This window comes from Cynocephalus volans, chromosome X (genome assembly GCF_027409185.1).
Source record: "Cynocephalus volans isolate mCynVol1 chromosome X, mCynVol1.pri, whole genome shotgun sequence".
Classification (NCBI taxonomy): Eukaryota; Metazoa; Chordata; class Mammalia; order Dermoptera; family Cynocephalidae; genus Cynocephalus; species Cynocephalus volans.
The window spans coordinates 84,743,116-84,764,546 of NC_084478.1; positions in this window are offsets into that span (position 1 = coordinate 84,743,116).

Here is a 21,431-nt window from a genome sequence, read left to right on the forward strand (position 1 = left end):
GTATTGACACAAACACAGATACATAGACCAGTGGAACAGAATAGAGCATTCAGAAATAAATCCATGCACTGACAGCCTCCTGATTTTCAACAAAGGAGCCAAGAACATATATTGGCAAAAGGACAGTCTCTTTAGCAAATGGTGCTGGAAAAACTAGATATCCATACACAAAAAATGAAAACAGACCCTATTTCTCACAACATGCAAAAATTAGCTGAAAATCGATTCAAGACTTAAGTGTAATACCTGAAACATTTAAACTTCTAGAAAAAAACACAGGGAAACACTTCACATCTTAGGATTGGGCAAAGATTTCATGAAAAATACCTCAAAAGCACAGGCAACAAAAGCAAAACTAAACAAATAGGATCACGTAATACTAAAAAACTTCTGTACAGCAGAAGAATCCATCAACATAGCAGAGACAACCTGCAAACTGGGAGAAAACACCTGCAAACTCTGCATCAGACAAGGGATTAGTGTCCAGAATACACAAACAATTCAAACAACTCAGGAGTAAAATACCAAATAACAGATTTAAAAATGGGCAAATGAGCTAAATAGATATTTTTCAAAGGAGGATATACAAATGGCCATCAGGTACACAAAAAAATGCTCAACATCACTAATCATCAGGGAAATGCAAATCAAAACCACATTGAGGTATCATCTCACACCAGTTAGACTGGCCATTATTAAAAAGACTGAGAATAACAAATGCTGGTGAGGATGCAGAGAAAGGGGAATGCTTCTACACTTTTGGTGGGAATGTAAACTAGCACAGCCATTATGGAAAACAGTACGGAGTTTTCTCAAACAACTACAGATAGAGCTAGCATACAATCCAGCAACCCCACTACTGGGTATATACCCAAAGGAATGGAAATCATCATGTCAGAGGAATACCTGCACTCCCATGTTTATTGAAATTCTATTAATAATAGCCAAGATATGGAATCAACATAGCTGTCCATCAACAGATGACTGGATAAAGAAAATGTGGTGTATCTACACAATGAAATACTTCTGTGCTATTTTTAAAAAGTGAAATACTACCATTCCCAGCAACATGGATTGGCTTAGAGAAAATTATATTAATTGAAATAAGCCAAGCACAGAAAGAGAAATATCACATGTTCTCACTTATTTGTGGGAGCTAATAAAAATAAATAAATATACAAAAAAATGGGAGGGAGGAGAAGACACAACATCACAACAATTCCTTGAACTTCTTAAGGTAAGTGAACAGATATAATGTTGATGGGGGGAGGGGGAAAAGAGAGGGGGAAAAGGAGGAATAGGTAAAGGGACAGAAAAGTCGACTTCATTGTACATTAGTAAAACAAAATGAAATAATAATAATAGTATGAGTTTTGTAGAGAAGAAAATGACTTTCCATTTCTCCATTTTGGTAAAATAATGAGGCCTTACTTTTTTTTTCATGATCTTTTTTTTCCCTTTCTTTTATTATTAGCATATTCATTATTACAAATCATGATTTTTCTTTATGGCCCTTACCAGACCTATCCCTCCCCAAATTCCCTCCCTTGATCCCCCCCCCATCCCTAGTAACCTTAGGTTTGTTCTCTCCTTCTGAAAGTTCAACAAATCGTTGTGGTCTTTTCTTTCTTTCATTCTTTCTTTCTTTCTCTTTTTCTTTCTTTTTTTTTAAGATGCAAACTTTCTTTCTCTCCTTTTTTCCTCTTTCTTTTTTTCTTTCCTTCCTTTGTTCCACCCACCAACCCACCCAGCTATAAGTGAGAACGTGCAGTATTTCTCTTTCCTTGTCTGGCTTATTGCACATAACGTAATTTTCTCCAGACTAATCCATGTTGCTGAAAATAGCAGAATTTCATTCTTTTTATGGCTGAGTAGCATTCTATTGTGTATATATGCTACATTTTCCTTATCTAGTCATCTGTCAAAGGACACTTAGGTTAGTTCCATATTTTGGCTATTGTCAATAGAGCTGCAGTGAACATGGGAGTGCAAGTATCCCTTTGACATGATGATTCCCATTTTTTTGGATATATACCCAGTGGTGGGATTACTGGATCATATGGTGGATCTATCTGTAGTTGTCTGAGGAACCACCATACTGTTTTCCATAGTGGCTGTGCTAATTTAGAGTCCCACCAGCAGTGTAGAAGAGTTCCCCTTTCCCTGCACCATCTCACCCCAGTTAGACTGGTCTTACTTAAATGTGATTCACAAATATAAATTTCAAATGAGGAAGAGTATAAAAATAAATTCAAGGTATAAAAAATTTTTAAGCTAAATATATTGGGAAATATTTATGATCATGGCTTAGGAATATTTTTCTTAAAAAATCTTAAAACACATGTGAGAAGAAATCAATAAATATGACTACAGCAACATTAAAAACTGCTGCTTAATGCTGCTTTGTGCTGCCCATCTTGGTTTTATCAATTTGTAGAAAGTCTTTATATATAAGAAAAATTAACTGTTTATCTGTTGTTTTTAAATCTAGCTTTTAGTTCTAGTCAAGATGGTGGAATAGACGGTCCTCAGCATAACTCTCTCCCACAAACCAACCAATTTACAACTATAAAAATGTAACATCAGCCAAGCTGGGGCTGCTGGAGCTCAGGGGAAGAGAAGGAGAGACCTACAGAGTGCATGAAGGTGGGAGAAACCACCATGAGAGAAAGAAAATACCTCTCTGTTTCATGCCATGGCCGCTTTAAGGCTAGAACTGCAGAACACATGGAGCAGGAGCCGGCAGAAGCTGCAGCTGTGCCCTTTGGATGGAGTTGCTTGGAGGTGACAGGTGAGAAGAGAGCCTTGGTGGTCCCCAGGACAGCAAGATCTCTAATAGGATTCCCATGGACCCACGCAGGAGCAAGGAGCCAGAAGAGCTGTAAAAGGGGAACCATTCAGAAGCCGGTGAGTCATTGCAAGGGACTGACACAGGGCCCATCCCATGGGAAGTGTTTGGAGCATGGGCAGTGCAGGAGACAAGCCCACCCAGAGAACACTGGGACACAGCAAGAACAGCCAATCTGCTCCCCAATCAGCAGAGGACCACTCAGAAGAGACTGATTGGGAATGCAGAATTGCATGGGGTGCAGTTAGATGAAAAAACTCAGACCCAGATCAGAGTTTGTACACAACCCAGGTGCATCAGGTCTCTGGAGACCTGGAAGTACCTATAAAGTCAACTATTAAACTCTGAGCCACACAAAAAGTCTTCCCTAGGGAAACAGCAGCAAAACAGCAATTTAGCTCAACCACACAGCTCAAGTACAGGTTCCCACAGGAAGTTTCCCTGTTTTAGAAGTAAGCAAAGGACAAAAAATTAGTTTCAGCCCAGGCACACCACCAGGACCTTGGGGCCTGCCCAGGGACCCGAGGCATGGAGAAGTGGACCAGACCTCCCCTCCCACAACCAGGAACACTGCACCAGCACCTCAGGGCCCACCCAGGGACCCAAGGCATGGAGAAGGGGACCGGACCCCCCTCTCACAACCAGGAACACCATGCCAGTGCCTCGGGGCCCACCTGGGGGCCCGAGGTATGGAGCCAGGGACCAGACTTCCCTGACAAAACCAGCCACACCATGCCAGCACCTCAGGGCCTGCCCAAGGACCCAAGGCTTGAAGAAGGGGACCAGACCCCTGTCCCACAACCAGGCACACTGCGCCAGCACCTTGGGGCTCACCTGGGGACCTGAGGTATGGAGCTGGGGACTGGACTCCCCTCCCACAACCTGGCACATTGTGCCAGCACCTCGGGGCCTGCCCAAGGACCCAAGGCATGGAGAAGGGGACCAGACCCCCATCCCATAACCAGGCACACTGCACCAATGCTTTGGGACCTACCTGGGGAACCAAGGCAAGGAGCCAGGAACAGGATCCCCCTCCCACAACCAGGCACACCATGCCAGCACCTCGGGGCCCACCCAAGGACACAAGGCATGGAGAAGGAGACCAGAGCCCCCTCTCACAACCAGGCATACCATGCCAGTGCCTCAGGGCCCACCCAGGGACCCAAGGTATGGAGTCGGGGACCAGATCCCCCTCCCACAACCTGGCATATGGTGCCAGCACCTTGGGGCCCGCCTGGGGACCAAAGGTATGAAGCTGGGGACTATACACTCCCCACAGTCAGGCACACCACCAGAACCAAGGAGCATGCCACAAACATCACCTCTGTGTGGGTGGCCCACCACAGCCACCACCATAACCATGGCTGCTGCGAGAGCAGCTAGATGCCACAACCACCACACAGATGGCCCGCCAACCACTGGAGTGCAATCACACAAGGAGAGTCACCATCATAGACCAAAGGAAAGAAGAGGATGTCTCTCTCCACAAAGCCCATTTCAGAGTAACAGAAGAAGCATTTGCTCCATGATAATATTGGGGGACCTGATCACACCTCTCAGCATTGGACAGATAATCTATGCAACAAATCAACAAAGTAACCATTATTCTTTCAGAAGGAGAGAAGAAATCTAGGTAATTAGAGGGGGCAGAGGAGAGGGAGGGGGGATGGGGAGAGACTGGACAAGGGGCATAAAGAATAAGTACAATTTGTAACAATATATATGCTAGTAATATTGATTTGATCAATATTTCTCAATGCTGAACCCCCAAAATATGTATAATCAATTTTGATTCAATAAAAATTTTAAAAAATAAATAAATAAGTCTAGCTTTTGATCTATCACTTTAATTATGGTAATATCTGTCATAGAAAAGCTTTCAATATATATGTAGTCAAATATATGTGTGTATACATATATATCTTTTATAGCTTCTGGGCCTTCATTATTGGTGAAAAAGTTTATACATATATTCTACCCATTTTCTTTTAAAATATTGTCGTATTCCTCTTGTTCATAATAAAATCATTAGTACACTAGGACTGTATTTTCAAATATCTTGTGAGTTTACTTTATTTGTAGTGTTACATTTTAACTATCCTAAATGAAAAATATTTAAAATATGATTAGTGCTGGTATGGATTCAGAGAAAAAGTAAATCTCATGCTGCTGGTGGAAGGGCAGGATTCCCTTACTGTAGAGCAATATGGGGATATTTAGTGAAAATAGCAACATATCTACATTTTGACCCAGATAATCTACTTTTATAAATGCACCTCTAAAAATATAACACATGTAAGAATATAATAATAATATTTGCAACACTGTGTGAAATGCAGGAAGACATGGAAAAATTATTGCTGATTAATAGAGGATCAATAAATAAATGATAATACATTTATACTATAGACCATTAAAGTAGGCATTTAAAATGTAAAAACAGTTATACAAGGTTACTTAAATGGATTTTCACAATGTTCTGTAACTGAGAAAAGAAAGATGGACAGAATATGACATTTTGTGTAAGAAAGCTATAACAAAAACAGCTCCACTCTACATGGATATATTTATATGTATATGACATTGTAACCACGGAATAACGTATAAAAAGATATGTACAAGGTTGTTACTTCTGTTTATATCTGTAACTGGTTGAAAAGAGTAGTGTTAAGCAAAAATAATAGAAAAATACTGTCAAAGAAAAAAAAGCATGTATAATTATATTCCATTAATTTCAAAATGTAAATGTGAACGTGTGAATAGAAGTGTGTTTCTGTGTGATATATGTGCAGAGTATGTGTATGCTTATGTTTATTAGTCAGTGTTTCAGATGGAAGCAGAGGCACACTCAAAGTTCATAAAGGAACTATTTACAATTGTGTGAGCAATGTGCCAGGAAAGGTAGAGGGGGATAACTCAGTAACCCAGAGCTAATAGTAGCAGGTTATCTATCTATACGCCTACGCCTAAAGGAGCCAGGAGAGGGAGCCTCATTTGCAGTGTTTCAGTTATTTTCACAGACAACGTACTTGTGAATTTCTTCTAGACTAAGAAATTACTACTTAAATAATAAAAGAATGTCAGTGGAGGGAAAGAGGCTTAAGAGAAAATACAAACACTGAAGGAAAAACAGGCCAAGTTGTTTAAGATTAGAGCTTTACTTTCCATCTGCCTGCCTGCTAACTGTGAAATAAAACAAAGAAGTTTAAAGCCTCAAGTCAGTAATTAGCTAGTGAGTAAAATGGTTTTGTTTTTTGAAAGAAAAACTGTTCTGTAAATAAAATATAGTAGGTATGAAAACAAATGAACAAACAAAAATATAGGCACTCTAGCAAATTCAGTTTGTCATGCAAGCAAGCCTCAACAGTGAAAAGGCATTCAGGTTTTTTTGGAAGACAAAGATGTGTGCACATTCTGGTTCTTTCTCTCAGAACTTATGAGCTCATTACTAAATATTTTCAGTGGCAAAAAGGCTGATTTTCGAATTTGGATGAATGGCAAAATAAAAATTACTTTAGGCTAACTGGTTAAAGGATAACTGTATAATCCAAATAGTTTTAAAAGTCGCTTCCCTGTCCCTGTAGATATACCAACTGATGAAAATAAATCAACTCTGTTAACAGTTCTTTTGTTAATTAAATGTTGCAAAGACAAGAAATTGAAAGAGTCAGTTCAATATTTCACATAAATGTAATGCTGAAGTCCCAAGAATTTGAAAATATTAGAAAAAATAATGTTCTGTTCTGGTAGCATAAGTCAAAAGTCTAAATAATGATTATACTCAATTATTTTAAACAAACCCTTGGTAGTTTTATTTTTCTGGGGCAAATTAAAATATTAGCAAATTGACTATATTGTTTTAATTAAATATCAAAATCCTTAAAAAAAAACAACCCACTTTATATCCTCTCAGTGCCATTAGTGATTTCTCAAAAGCAGGTATAATCATATTTAAATGGTGGACTTATTCTAAAAAGAAAAGTCCAAGGAACTAATGACTCTTTTACACCAAGCTTTCTTGTCCCTTTCTCCAATGCTTATATAGGAAAATCACTTTTTACCTCCCTGCAAGAATCATGCATTGTCGTTTTCTAGAAAATGGTGTCCCAAACACAAGCATTGCCATTGTGGGATTTCCATGATGCTGTTAAATGAACAAAGTAAGAAGAGAAGAATTATGAGTAAGATCAAAGCAAGCTAAAGGCATAGCATCCAGAACTTCAAACTAAGTTTGAGTCTTACAGGCCCTATATTATGTTAGAATAAAAGTCAGCCATATATTCCCTAACGATCTGGTTTTGAGGAAAAACCTGTTTTCTGTGCTCCCTTGCCGAGAGGGTAGCCCAGATACAAGATGATTTCTCTGAGCCTTGGCCCAGGCAGCAACTTGTGGCTGAGTCAAGCATAAATGACAAAATGCTGAGGATAGTTGGGGGGTAGGTGAGTGTGCGCAGAGATCCAGCCTTAAACTATGATGAAATCAGGCACCCTTTACCAGGACAGCATGTAGAGGAGGTGAGGTCTGGGATGACCCCAACTTTCTTCAACAGAAATGGAGAATCCTAACCCACACTCACTTCCTCTCATGGCAGATGATTCAAGTGAGGCTGGTAGTTAGACCAAAGGATGTCTTTGTGTCACCAGCACCATGAGAGCCACTCATTTATCATTTGCCACTCACATAGGAATCTATTGGTGACACCAGTTCCAGAGATATGTATTACCTTTGAGATATGGCTAAATCAAGTCATGACAATGTGAGTACCAGATCAGTAAGTCAGGCACCTTACCATATACTTCCTGCCTCTTCTCTGGCTGCTTAAAGGCTCACAAGACCATTTGGATGAACTCTGCCTCGTACAGGATGATGACACTTTCTGCCATGTCTTCCCATCTCCTCTCCTAGAAATATGAAGTAATAGTATGACCAAAATCTGGGGTATTGGTTGGGAGGGTGTCAGGAGATTCTACACAAAGATTTAGATAAAGGCTTTTCTAATCAGTTGGCACTAACTACAAAGTTAGAAGCACAAAAAAGTACATTTTTTACAGTATATTAAGGTAATTTAAAAAGTTTGTGGAAAAAAAACAGAATTATTAAGTAATACAAATCTTTTGATGAACTTTTCAAAGTACTCTTGTAGTCTACCTATCTCATAGGATTGTTGGGAAAATTAAATCGTTATGTTCACATGAAGAACCACATGCATATATAATGAAGGCACAATAACTATTTTAGAGCTCATGCTTTTTATCACCATTTTAGCAGTGAGGAAATAAAGGCCAAAAGAAGTTAATTAAACATGTCTAGGTCAAACAGTATTTATGAAGTAGACACAGGATTCAGATAGAAATCTTTCAGAATTCAGAGCCAGCACCACTCTGTGATTTCTTTTTTTAACTATTCTGTAGTATTGTTTTCCAAGACCCCTAATTTCAGCTACGTACTCATCGTCCCATGTTCTGCAAGTCAGACAAGAGCCCTCCTATCCTTTCAGTCATCCATTCTAGAAACTTTGGCAAGAAAATGAGAGAAAGAGGAAAGCCAGTCAGAAAGGTACCAGTGGCCAGTACTTAAATGCCATACTTACCTAGTGTAACGAAAGAAAAATATGTGTCACCCACAACCCCTCTCAGGAACAATACACTCTGTGAACAAGGAGAAAACACACACAAGGGACAAATCCCAGGTACTGCAGTCATTCAAGAAAGTGTATTTGGGGGGTCTCTTGATTTTATTCCCTAATATATAGTTCTCTCTGCAACTACTTCTACATTCATGCTACCACTGGCCTAGTGAAACTCGTCTTGTTTACTTTCCAGATGAAGATAGAAGAATCACAACTGGCTCAACTGCTATTCCCCTGTATCTCTAAATTTCAAACATGGAGGGAAGGGAGGAGAATGGAAATGCATATTTAACCATGAGACAAGTATTCCTAAGTATGACTGTCTCAGTTCATTTGTGCTGCTATAACAAAATACCTGAGACTGGGTAATTTACAAAGAATGCAAGTCTATTTCTTACTATTCTGAAGGCTGGAAAGTCCAAGATCAAGGTGCTGACAGATTCCATGTCTGGTAAAGACTTGGTCTCTCCTTCCAAGATGGCACTTTGTTGCTGTGTCCTCATGTGACTGAAGAGTGAAACAAAGAAAAGAGCTAGCTAGTTCTTTTGAACCCACTTTTAAGGGTACTGACCCCATTCATGAAGTCAGTGCACTCATGACATAATCACCTCCTAAAGCCACCCCCCATCTTAATCCTGTCACATTGTGTCATAGGTTCCAACATATGAATTTGGGGTCGGCGGGATGCATACATTCAAACCATAGCAATGAACATTTGAAAAGTTAAGCCTAACATACAATGGCATAAAATGGCATAAATGAGCCCCATATGTTACTTGGCCTCTGTTTTTCATCCTGCTTCTCACTCATTGCCTTTGATTTCCTAACACTTTCCCCTCAAAGATCCCCAAAATCCTTGTACCCCTATGTAAAAAATCTATTTCATGACTTGATGCCATTAATTTCTATGTCACAGTGATAGAGTTTGGAAGTGTTATCCCTGCCAAAACTCATATGGAAATCTGATCCCCAATGTGGCAGTGCTGCAAACTATTTGAGTCATGGGGGTGGATGCCTCATGAATGGATTAATGCTCTCCCCCGGGTAAGAGGGGTAGTCAGTGAGTTCTCACTTGGTTAGTTCCCATGAGAGCTGGTTGCTTAAAAGACCCTGGCACCTCCTCTCTCTCTCTTGCTTCCTCTCACCATGTGATCTGCTTGTGCCCGCTGGCTGCCTGCCACTTTCCACCATGAGTAGAAGCAGCCTGAGGCCCATGCCAGATGCAGTTGTCCCAGAATCATAAGCCAAACAAACCTCTTTTCTTTATAAATTACCCAGTCTCAGGTATTCTGTTATAGCAACACAAAACAGACTAATATACGGTGTGTCTATAATGGGGCTTGTGAGGTATGTATTTGTGTTTGTTATGTTGTAGCTAAGGTTCAAAGGAGACACACTCAGAAGGAGTTTTAAAGATTTATTCCGGCAGCCGGGACCGCAACAGCCAATTTGAGTTGTGGCCCCCAGCCTGATTTACTTTTGGTTTTTATGCTTAGTTGGGTGCGATCAGATGATCACCTGCTTTGCGTTCAGCTGATGCAAGCAAGCCTCGTGTACATAAGCTAATTTTGTGGTTAGCACTTGGCAGGGACTTTCCAACTGTCCTTCTCCCTCCCTACTATCCTTTAAATGAATCAACATAGATGTTTTTACAAAATGGTTTTACTTATGTTTAACCTTGAGCTGGCAACTAGTGACATCCTGTAAGGCACACAGGATGTTTTGCAAGAGCAAGCATAGCTGGCTTACAGAAGCTAAAATATGCAAGTCATAGCAGGATATAAAACTTTCCATGCAGATATAATTTTAAACAAGCTTTGGGTAAGGGCCTTTATCACACTTGGGTACAAGGGCAGGAAGGGTGGTTACTTGAGGAGGGGTCCTTCTTCTTTTTAAAGAAGTAGACTTGCCTTTTTTCCATTCAAAGAGAAACTGGGAGGTAGCAGCCTGTGGTCTCTTGCTTACACAAGCACAAGCCTGTGATCATAGAGCTGTAGGGTACAGAAATATTCAGCAGCTTGCATTGGAATAAGATGGGCTAATGATGTTACCTGTAACAGTTATGTGTGTAGCACACACACTTGTATGTTTATGTGTCTATGCTTATTAGTCAAGTTCTCAACAGAAAAGAGATAATAGGGTCAAAGTTAATAAAGGAATTATTAATGAAGGTGTGGCCAATGAGTTAAGAAAGCTGGAGTGGGGATAATATAGCAACCCAGAACCAATAATAGCAAGGGGTCCATTACCACCCCTGGGCCTAAAGAAACAAAGGGAGCATCTAAATTCTTTTTTTTAGTTTATTTATTTATTAATATTACTATTTTTTTTTTTACATTCTATGATGTTGTTGTGGAGCACTTGGGAGAGGGGAAAGGGGAAGGAAATAGTGTGGAAGAAGGAGGTAGGAAGAGGGGCAGAGCTGAGGCCTATGGCACCCCCCTCATTCCTGCATGGGAGACAAAGGGGCTTCCAGCAGTGGATGTCAGAGGGGTGTGGCTGAAGCCCTCTTCCTCCTATTGCCCCAGCTCAGGACCCTGGGGCACTTTCTATGGAGGCTCAGTGGTCATCACTGGGCTGGTTGTTGGTGTTGGGGAGGTGCGGCCAAGGCCCTCAGCCCCACACAACCCAGGCTCTGGAGAGCCAGGGGCACTTCCTGCAGCAGCTCAGTGGTCCTCACTGGGCTGGTTGCAGGTGTTGGAGGGCATGGCTGAGGCCAATGGCCTTCCTGCCTTCCTCAGCTTGGGAGCCCAGGGGGCTTCTGATCCTTCTAGGTTTTATGGGTGTTCTTTGGTGATGAGATACCTTTACTAGTTAATATCAAATTTTGTCTCTGGTCTGTGGGTATTTTGTCTTTTCTTTCAGTTATGTGTTGGATTATTTGCTGTTCTTACCACTTAAACTCTACACAGGAACTAATTTTTTGTCCTTTGCTTACTTCTAAAATGGGGGAACTTCTTGTGGGAACCAGTACTTGAGCTCTGTGGTTGAGTTAAATTGTTGCTTTGCTGCTGATTCCCTGGGGAAGGCTTTTTGTGCACCTCAGGTTTTAATGGTTGACTTTATAGGTGCTTCCAGGACAGGTAAGATCCAGTACACCTGGGTTGTGTAGAAATTCTGGTCTGGGCCTGAGTCTTTTCAGCAAACTGCACCGCCTGCTGATTGGGAGGCAGATCAGCTATCCTTGCTGTGCCCCAGAGTTCTCCTGGTGGGCCCATCTCCCCTACTGCCCATGCTCCAAACACTTACTATGGGACGGGACGTATGCTGGTCCCTTGCAATGACTCACCAGCCTCTGAGTGGCTCCTTTTATTCAGTTGTTTTAGTTCCTCACTCCTATGTGGGTCCACGGGAACCCTATTAGTGGTCTTGCTGGCCTGGGGGGCACCAAGGCCCTCTTCTCCCCTGCAGCCTCCAAGCAACTTCATCCAAAGGGTACAGGTGCAGCTTTTTCTAGCTCCTGCTCCGTGAGCTCACCAGCTCCAGCCTTGAAGTGGCTGGGGCTCGAAATGATCAGAGCAGTTATTTCTTTCTCTCATCATGGCTTCTCCAGCCTTCATGTATTCTGTAGGTCTCTTCTCTTCTCCTGAGCTCTAGAGGCCCCAGCTTGGCTGTCGTTGCTTTTTAATAGTTGTAAATAGTTTGATTTGTGGGAGAGAGTGATACTGGGGACCGTCTATTCCACCATCTTGACCAGAAGCCTGGGAGCTTCTAAATTCTGTTGTTTCCATGGATAGTGTATTCAAGAATTGCTTCTATACTAAGAAATTAATGCTTAAATGTTAAAAGAAAAATAATGTGGAGGTGTAGAAGCTTAAGGAAAACATCATCATTGAAGATAGTGTAGATTGCATTATCAAAAGTCAGTAATGAGCTAATGTCTGCAATGGCTTTATTTTTCTTAAGAAAAACTGATATGTGAATGAAAGATTGAAAAATAAAGCTTTCCTTTTTAAAAAGATAGCTCTGTAAAAACTCAAGTACACACCTCTTCAAATACTAGCCTCAACCATGATCAGGAGCTCAGGTTTTTGTGGGACACAGAGGTCGGAGAAAATCCCCGTTCTTCCACTCGTTAGTTAGGTGACATTTCAGACTAGAGTTCCAGACTTTATACCAAAATTTATGAGCCCACCTTAAGAAAAAAAAGTGGCACATTTTCCGTTAAAAAAAAAAAAAGGAAGGCTGATTTTTGGCTTTTAATAAAATTTTTAATAAAAATTTTAAAATAAAATTATGCTAATTTTAAGAACCAACTGAGTAATTCAAGTAGTTTTCACAAAAGCCTCTGCAAAAATAACAACTGATGAAAATAAACCAACTCCTCAGGTCATAGAATTTTACCAGAGAAACAAATGAAAAGGAGCCAGTTTAATGTGTTGCATAAATGCAATGCTCCAGATCCAGTCACTTGGAATACTATTATAAAAGATTGTGTAAAAACAGTAGGAAATGTCAACAAGTTTAAATAGTAAGAACCATCCTCAATCATATTAAGCACTGTCATGGATAGTTTTCTGTTACCTGAAAGAAAAGAAAAAAAGTTAAAACAGGGTGAAGTTGAAATCTTACTAAACAAAATGTAATAATTATTTAAATTAAATTATCAAAATACTTCTGAGATTTTATATTCTCTCTATACCAGCTTTAGAGAAACAGGAAGAGTCAAATGCTATGAAGAATTTTTGGAAAGCAGGTATAATCATTTTTAAATGGTGGTCTCATTCTCAAAAAAAAAAAAAGTCTGACTGCTGTCTGTAATAACCTTAACAAAGTTATAGAAGCTATGAAATATACAAGCATAGAATTAGAAAGTACTTCATATAAGATGAAAATTAACACATTTTTCTTTTTGAAATCAGCAAATATTTAATTTTCAAAGGCTTTCAAAGTTTCAAAGAAAGTAAATTAAAATAATCTGCCATTATATTTGCTGATAGTTGATCACTTTGCTGCTGACAAAAATGTGAAAACTTTTCTGTGAAACTCCCTGGAAAGCATTGGAAATTTAGCTTTTAATTTCAATCATGTAAGGTATTACACAGACATTTGCAACATTATCACAGTCATAAGTTTTTTAAAATAATTTATCTGTTACCCGTATGCCAGAAACACTTTGCAAGCCCAGTTTTAGGGGCAGTGGTGTCAAGGTAAAGCAGAGAGATGAACATGGGGGCAGTTTTCCAAGATACCTGTCTGAACATCCACACCAACGAATAGAATCTGAATCACATGTTTTCAAAACCAATTTCATTTTCCTATCACTGCAGTTTGTTACATTGCAGGTAATGTAAAAAGGTTCTTCTAGAATAACAGTATCTGAGATTGTCTCCAAAGACAGTCTCATGTTTCCATAATCGGGAGCCTCTCTTTCCAGTTGAATTGTCTTCAGCATTGCCATTTCACCCGGATTTCTTTTCCATACTATATTCAATTTTCCCATTTCTGTTAGTCCCTTAATGGTACCAGCTTTCCTGGAAAATTCCTGCTTTAGCTGAAGGTGGTATAAGTACTGGCGTCTTTCCATTGACTACAAAAATGTCCTGGTTCCAAATGTACACTCATCTTCTCATCCTGGTTAACAGTATTTAATTCTGTCCCAGTGTACACTTTGCACTTTCAGATGGATCTAAGGAAACCTTGTGTATAAACACAGTTGAAGATGAAATATTCTGAATCTGGACTTCAAGAAGTAAGTCACTCATCTCTGAATTGTAAAACTTTGTTTTAACATCTAATGTTGGGAGGAAAGAAAAAAAGCACAGTCTCCTGAAAAACATCTTTTCTCCACACTGACCTGAATAGACACTGAACCCACAGGGACAACTCGTCCAATGTCCATTACTTTGTCATGAATGACATCATCAGTACAACAATTGGATGCAAGTTCTGCCACTGTAGCCATGGAGACCAAAAGCTGTAAGGGCTGAGTACTTGTCTGAATATATAGCGTTTTCAGTATGATTTTTACAACTTAATTGCTATCGCTGGGAATCCTCATATAACTGTAACTATTTCTCCTCTCTCAAAAACGCAGTTCTGAGGATTAATGGTGGTGTCACCCTTTCTCTCAGAAATTAACTTTCTGTCAGATGCCACCTCTCATGAACTGGTTAGAGAAATTACCAGGTAAGTTTCTATCTGCACATATGCCTGGAAAGTTGGCGAGCTATGCATAGTAGACAGCATCACTTTGAGCGTAAGAAAGATCTTTTGTCTGGGTGGATTCCCTTCAATTTCAACCACAATTTTGCCCCATCATTTAAAATGTTTCCAGTATTTGTTTTAATTGTGTGTAGTAAGATTACAGGCACAGAAACAACTACCTTGGAAAGAGCAGTTAATTACTTACAATTCCCAGGAAGAGAGAGCATGGTGCTCCTTTGCAGAGCCCCACGGGGAAGCACCAGGGTTGATCGGGAGGCAGAAGGAGCAAAGGGAAAGCACAAGTATAAGCCTTTATCATTGTTTCTGCGGAAAAGGCAAGGCAAGGCAAGGCAAGGTAAGTGACTTAAGATTGACTAGTTTGAATAATGTCAGCAGACTCAGAGCCGTAAGGACTGCCCCTAGTTGCATGGTAACTAATTCTGGGCTGATATTAGGGCAGGGGGATAGTGGTTCAACCTGTGACAGCTCAATAAAGGAGGTAGTTGGCAGGTGTGGGCTGTGAGTTGGTTGGTTTGCATATGATCAGCATGCGCACAGGGGAGTTGTTTGCTATCTGTAGGGATTAGCTAGCCCCGGGAGAGGCAGTCTCTCCCCAGCCAGCAAGAGCCCAAGAGGTCAAGGCATCATAAAATACAGACAATTTTAAAAAACATGATTAATACACCCAATGGCTATGATTGTTAGGAATGGGAGATACAGGCAGGTCCAGAACAAATCAAGAAGGACAATGCACAGAGGAAAGAACCTGGCCTCAAAGTAACTCCTCTGTCAGTCAGGGTTCAACATGGGAAGTAGAACCAGTAGGAGATACATAGATTATAGACAGACAGACAGACAGATAGATAGACAGATAGATAGAAAGACAGATGGATGAATAGATATTTATTATAGGGATCTGGCTTACACAATTGTGGGGGTTACTTAAGCAGTCCCTTTAACGCTGTCTCTGTATCTGATGCAAGTGCTTGAAGTCCACAGGGCAGGCAGTTAGGAAGGGAAGATCACAAAAAGGCTGGAACCCTAAGAGCACAAGCTGGATGGACTGAAGCCCATGTCTCTTCTAGGTGCCTCTGAGCATGGTAGCCATAGTATCCTGGAGAAGCCAGGGTCCTTTCTCCTGGAGCTGTACGCACACAACTGGCTCAGCTGCTGCTTCATCCCGAATTGAGTCAGCAGCTAAACAATAATGTGATGTTATTAAATGGCTGCTGCCTCCCTTTCACCTTCTGAAATCTTGGAACAATCTCCCCTGTGGCCCACCCTAACTAAAAACATAAAATAAATGGAATTCTGAGAAACATAGTTCAGCCCAGCAAAGTTGATATGTTAAAAATCCATCAACAACCTCCATCCCTGTCACCATGGCCACTTTGTCCATGAGCGCATTGGGAAATGAAAAGAATAGCTGGCAGAGGAGCCTGACTGATATCCACAGGATAGATCATTCTATCCATCTGATTATTAAAATCCTCCTCTGCTCAGGTCACCCTTTGGTGAGCATTCACACAGGACACTAATATCTTCACATTCTGTGCTGATTTGGAGAGTTCTGTCGACATATCTCTTCCCCAGACCTCCTCACATCCTATTTCCCAATCATGTTTCTTCCAAGTCCCAGATCATTCAGCCAGACCTTTGTCCACAGTTCATGGATTACTATAAACTCTTACCTTTGGTCATTTCTCTTTCCAGGTATAAGCGAACAAGCAGGTTCACAGCTTGAAGTTCTGTACATTTGGAAGATTTCCCTTTACTACTGTCCTTTAAGGTTGTCCCAGAATAGGCTGGTAGTACTACAGATGTTCACCTTGGGATTGTGCATATCACGGGGAACCACCTGTAAACAGTGACAGAGCTTTTGCTTCCTCAGTCAGATGGTTATAGGGAATTCCACATAAGGCCACAGGTGCATAGAGACAGAGGAGGTAAAGTAGCAGAAGTAGGGACTAAGGAAATTTGGGACACTTCTTCATGCAATTTACTTGTGTTTTTAGAACCTGCTTGAGCCTCATGTCATATATGCCACTTTCACTTAATAACAGAGTGCTGTCGTGCAGGCCCAGCTTTATGGCTGTATGACTATCACAATGCTCAGTTCATGAAATGCTTAGGTCATGTGGTAAGCTTTTAGTTCATGAACATTCATTCTCTACTAAGGTCCAGTAGCAACCCAAAGGTTGTTTCTCAAAATGACATTATTCTGCAAAAGATGGCATGGTTTTGCTCCTAAATTCTAAGAATCTGCATTGTTATTCACCTTTGGGGGTCTACTACAGCATCTCTGTATGCCACTGACTCTTCAGGAACCATCGAATGTGCTAGGTCAAATGGCACAAGTGGCAGCACAGCTTTTATGGCAGCCTGGACCTGTTTCAGAGCTTTCACTTGTTCTGAGCCCCACTCAAAACAAGTCACTCATAAATGGGTAGAGTAACACACCAAATGAGGTACATATTTCCTTCAAAATCCAAAGAAGCTGACCTGGCTTTGTGTGTTTCTTTTAGTGGTAGGAGGAGTGGTAGGATGAAGAACTTATCTTTCATCTTGCAGGAGATATCTCAACATGTCCCAGACCACTGGGCCACTAGAAATTTCACTGAGGTGGAAGGTGGCTGAGGTTTTGTGAGATTTCTTCTCCACCTTCTGACACACAAGTGTCCCCCCAATGTATCTAGTGCAGTGGCTACTTTCTGTTAACCAGGTCCAGTCGGCACAATACTATCAATTTAATGGACCAGTGTGATGCTCAGTGGAAGAGAAAGGTGATCAAGCCCCCTGTGACTAAATTTTGACATAGGTCTGGTGACATGATATATTCCAGAGGTAGGACAGTGAAAGTGTATTGCTGAACTTGCCAGCTGAAAGCTATCTGCTTCTGATGGTCTTTACTAACATATATAAAGAAAAAAGCATTTGCCAGTTCAATAGCTGCATACCAGGTCTAGAGAATGTATTGATTTGCTTAAATAATAGTACCACATTTAGAACAGGAGCTGCAATTGAAGTCACCACCTAATTGAACTTATGAGAATCTACTGTCATTATCCAAGACCCATCTGTCCTCTGCCTTGGCCAAATAGGCAAGTTGAATGGGAACGTGGTAGAAATCACTACCTTTACACTTTTCAAGTCCTTGGTGGTGGGACTAAGGTTGATGATCCATCCAGGAAGGTTGTGTTCCTTATAGTTCCCTTCTTTTGTAAGTATAGATGGTTCTAGTGACTTCTACTAAGCCTTTCCTACAATAATAGCTCTCACTCCACAGGTCAGGGAACCAATGTAGGGATGCTACCAGTGGCCGAGTATGTATATTCAAATTATAAATTCTGGAACTGGGGGAAATAACTGCAGGATAGGTTCACAAACCCACCAAGTCACAGAGAGATTGATCTGTGCTGATTCTTCATTGATCACTTGACTTCCACAAGCTACTACTCTGTCTGCTGTAGACCCACAGTGAAGTTTTAAGTCTTCAGGAATTATTGTCAGTTAGGAGTCAGCATTCAGTTAACTCTTAAGTGTCTGATCATTTTTCTTTTTCTCACTGCACAGGCACCCTGGTAAATGGATGTATATCCCTTTGGGGAAAGCTGGGAGAAAGATTAACAGTGTAAATTATGCACAGTGTAGCAGGGTCCTTCCTCAAGGGAACATACCCCACCTTTCTTACAAAGGGATCTGGGTATGTAAAATGGCTCCAGTCTACAAATTTACCGAGAGATTGTGACTCTCTGTTTTGGTGATTCAAGTCAGACCCTGTTCACTAGACCTAGGTTGCTTTTGCTCAGATCAAATGAGAATTTAGTAAGCTGTCCATCTATTTCAATTCTGGGGACTCCATCATCAAAGAGCCAACGTTATTGGTCTCTGTGATCCAAACTAGTATAATTACTGCTTTGGCAGTGCTGTCCATTATGTTAACCACGCCAGGCTTGTCTTTGGTAACAAAGTGCCACTACTTGGGCCCAGATGTTCAGTGATTTCATTATCCCTATCAAGTTTAGGGATCCCTGTGCCATGGTCACAGCTCCCAGAGTAGTGTTGATATACAGGGAATAGTGACCACAGGACTTTTTAAGGATCGTGAAGTTCCTCTCACAAATTTATTTCTAACACTCATGGTGAAAGCTGTGTTCTCTGGACATCCTGGAGTCAGTGAGCAGATGTTACATGATAAATCCCTCTAACATTCCAATCTCCATAATGCTTTTGATACCTTCCTCTATTGTATACCAAGGCCATTCTGGCATTTCAGCTTTGTTTTATCCAACTTTGTATCCCCTCCCCTCCGCTGCGACCACCATTGTCTCACACTCTTAAGATTCATTTCTACATGCACTCCCCAGATTTCCTTCTGCATAATTTGAAAATATAATGAAGTTTCTTTGGTGTATATCACACCGCCTTGCAGGCTGCACTTTGTACCTCACCCAGTGTGGCCTACTGAGACATGAGTCTAGTTATAGGTCTAGAAGCAAAGAGCAGTGGTGGGAATGGGCATGAAAAGAATCAGCAGTGCTTTGCAAGGCAACTATCACAGAAGAGGCCATTACAGGTTCTTCAGGAAAAGGGGGAGTAACATCCTGGGGCAGGGATGGATGAGTTGTTTGTATTGGCAAAGAAGACTTGGCATAATTGAGGGGTTTGATGTCCCCAGCTTCACTAGGATCTGCCCATATGTCCCTGTTCCAAATTTCAAGATTTCATCTTTTCCCAGTCAATGTCTTAACTTTAATAGAAGAGACCCTATGAATCAATTTGGATTGTATTTAAGCCACTCGCAGGATGAGACTCTGGGTTTGGTTTTCCAAAATCACAGCCTTAGAGCTACGGAAGATAAGATAAGGGTTTCCTTCAGGGCAAATGTGAAAGGTCATTTTTGCAGATCATGGGATGAGAATTTAAGTTTTTTTTTTTTTAAGATTTTATTATTTTATTTTTTAGTTTTATTTTATTTTGTCAATATACAATGTGGTTGATTATTGCGGCCCATTACCAAAACCTCCCTCCCTCCGCCCTCTCCCCCCTCCCTCCCAACAAACTACTTTCTGTTTGCTTGTCGTATCAACTTCAAGGAATTGTAATTGTTGTGTCTTCTCCCCTCCCCCACCCAGGTTGTTTGTGTATTTATTTATTTATTTTTAGCTCTCACAAATAAGTGAGAACATGTGATATTTCTCTTTCTGTGCCTGACTCGTTTCACTTAATATACTTCTCTCTAGGTCCATCCATGTTGTTGCAAATGGCAGTATTTCACTCCTTTTTTTATAGCAGAGTAGTTTTCCACTGTGTAGATATACCACATTTTCCGTATCCACTCATCTGATGATGGACATTTGGGCTGGTTCCAACTCTTAGTTATTGTATAGAGTGCTGCAATGAACATTGGGGAACAGGTATACTTTTGACTTGATGATTTCCATTCCTCTGGGTATATTCCCAGCAGTGGGATAGCTGGGTCGTATGGTAGATCTGCAATTGTTTGAGGAACCTCCATACCATTTTCCATAGAGGCTGCACCATTTTACAGTCCCACCAGCAATGTATGAGAGTTTCTTTTTCTCTGCAACCTCACCAACATTTATTGTTCACAGTCTCTTGGATATTAGCCATCCTAACTGAGGTGAGATGGTATCTCGGTGTGGTTTTGATTTGCATTTCCCGAATGCTGAGTGATGTTGAGCATTTTTTCATATGTCTGTTGGCCATTCATATACCTTCCTTTGAGAAACGCGTATTTAGCTCTTTTGCCCATTTTTTATTTGGGTTACTTGTTTTTTTGTTGTAAAGTTTGAGTTCCTTCTATATACTGAATATTAATCCTTTGTCAGATGTACATTTTGCAAATATTTTCTCCTACTCTGTTGGTTGTCTTTTAACTCTGCTAATTGTTTCTTTTGCTGTGCAGAAGCTTTTTAGTTTGATATAATCCCATTTGTTTATCTTTCCTTTGGTTGCCTATGCTTTTCAGACCGTATTCACGAAGTTTGTGCCCAGTCCTACTTCCTGAAGTGTTTCTCCTATGTTTTCTTTGAGTAGTTTTATTGCTTCAGAGTGTATATTTAATTATTTAATCCATTTTGAGTTGATTTTGGTATATGGTGAGAGGTATGGGTCTAGTTTCATTCTACTGTATATGGATATCCAGTTATCCCAGCACCATTTGCTGAAGAGGCAGTCTCTTCCCCAGTATATGGGCTTGGTGCCTTTGACAAATATCAGATGGCTGTAGGTGTGTGGGCTGATTTCTAGATTCTCTATTCTATTCCATTGATCAGTGTGTCTATTTTTTATGCCAGTACCATGCTGTTTTGGTTATTATAGCTTTGTGGTATAGTTTAAATTCAAGTATGTTATGCCTCCAGCTTTATTTTTTTGTTGCTCAGAATTGCTTTGGCTATGTCTGGTCTTTTTTTATTCCATATAAATGTCTGGATAGGTTTTTCCATTTCTGAGAAAAATGTCATTGGAATTTTGGTGGGGATTGCATTGAATTTGTAGATCACTTTGGGTAGTATGGACATTTTCACAATGTTGTTTGTTCCAATCCAAGAGCATGGGATATCTTTCCATCTTCTTGTGTCCTCTTTAATTTCTCTCAGCAGTGGTTTGTAGTTCTCATTATAGAGATTTTTCACATCCTTGGTTAAATCTATTCCTAAGTATTTTATTTTTTTTGGTGGCTGCTGTAAATGGGCAAGCTTTCTTGATTTCTCTTTCTGCATGTTCACTATTGCAGAATAGAAATGCTACTGATTTTTGTGTGTCGATTTTGTGTCCTACAA